We start from the raw sequence: 1,972 nt of genomic DNA, 5'->3' as shown, positions 1-1,972 counted from the left end.
TTAGAAAATCCCTGGGTTCAATCCACTACTGGAAGAAAAAAGAAAGAAAGGAAGGCAGGAAGGCTGGCCAACTTGGAGATGACTAATGTTAGCACTACCTGATAATTATTTTTAAAGCAACCATAATTAAAAATGCTTTAATGAGCAACTAAGAATATGTTTGAAATAAGTGACTTAGCAAGAAATAGAAAGTTACAAACTATAAAGGAGAACTGAATGGTCATTAAGCTATATGTTTCTTGCTTTTAGACTTGAAAAATACACTAACCATAATAAAAAACACAGTGACAGGCTCAACAGTAGAATGGAGGGGATAGATGAAGAGTCAGTGAACTAGAAGATAGAATAATAGATATATCCTAATCTGAACAACAGAGAAAACAGATTTTAAAGAAATGAAGAGAGAGCCTGGGGCTGTAGCTCTGTGGCAGAGCACATGCCTAGCACATGTGAGGTACTGTACTGCGTTTGATCCTTAGCACTGCCTAAAAATAAACAAATAAAATAAAGACATGTTGTCCATCTACAACTACAAAATTTTTTTTTAAATGAAGAGAGCCTAAGGGAATGGGACCACAAAAGAATATCTAATGTTTATGTCATTAGAGTTCTAGAAAGAGAAGAAATCAAATATGATACTCAGAGAAATAATAGCTGAAAACTTCTCAAATTTGGCAAGAGAAATAAACTTGCAGTTCTAGAAGTTGTGCAAACACAAATAGGATAACCTAAAAAACTTCACATTAAGATATAAAAATATCATAATTAAACTTGTTTTTTCTGTTTTAGTGCTGGGGATTTAACCCAGGGTCTCACAACATGATCAGCACTTACTTTGCCACTGAGTTACCCTCCCATAACTAAACTTCTGAAAACCAAAGAGAAAAAAAAAATTGAAAGCAGCCAGAGTAAATTGATATTTTAAATAGAAAGGGAAGGGAGAGATCAAGTCTCTGACCTCTTCAGCTGCACGGGCATAGGGAGTCTTAAACCGTCTAAATGCTGTTTGCTCAGGATCACTAGGCAATTCTGAGCTGACGTGGATCTGGGGCGAACAGTCTGTGCCTCTCAGAACACACACAGAGCCTGGATCGGCTGAATTCAAGCTCCCGTTCGCCTGCGTCTCGCAGACAAACCGCTGTGACTCAGCACTAAATGATCCCGCTGAAACAACTGGTCAGCCCTTCTGAACCTGTGGAGGTTAATACCAACCGAGCCTTCATAGGCAGTGGCCACAGGATTGAGACAGGGCTTGGGAGAGCCAGTCAGGACCCACCCGTTGCATTGGTCACCCAGCAAAGGGAACGAACTGTCGCCATTTGCATGGGATACCACCATGGCAGAGAACTGACGTCACCAGAATGTGGTGGAGGAGATAACTTCATTGATACCAGCGGCGACAGGTGTGTAACCCCCTAGCCTTCCCTCTCCACACAGCGGGGAAAACTTAAGGGCCTCTCCCAGCTCTCCTGTGAGTGCGATAGTCAGACCGAGGGAATCAGGAGTGGCGCAGGACCCCTGGCTACCGCTTCCACCAGTGCTGACAACTGAGGTCTCCTGCACCAGCTACTGGGGGCATGGCTACCGGAGGGCAAGCAAAATACTCTGAGGGTTCTCAGCCCCAAGCTCCACAAACTTAGGGCCTGAGGGAATGGCAAACAGGGAGAGTGTGCCCAGTCGTTCAAGAAAATAGGGCTCCCGGGAACAGCAGACCTGGCGTGTAGCCAGTATTGTGGTGAGCGTCACCCATGAGCGGGGCCTGGCTTGAGGAAAAGTGGGGAAGTGACTAGACACAAGAAAAGGCCCTAGGCACTCAGGATTGGAGACCCACCCAGTCTGGGAGGAGGAGCTGCTGCACAGTGATTGGTTCCCGCGTATTGAGAGGAGAAGCTTGGCCCGGTGGGCACAGCTCCACCTACTGGGAAAGAGAAGTTAATCAAACTCTAAGACTGCATTTATTAATTTTTTTTTA

This window comes from Marmota marmota, unplaced genomic scaffold, assembly GCF_001458135.2.
Source record: "Marmota marmota marmota unplaced genomic scaffold, marMar, whole genome shotgun sequence".
Lineage (NCBI taxonomy): Eukaryota > Metazoa > Chordata > Mammalia > Rodentia > Sciuridae > Marmota > Marmota marmota.
Note: the sequence above shows the minus strand (reverse complement) of the source record.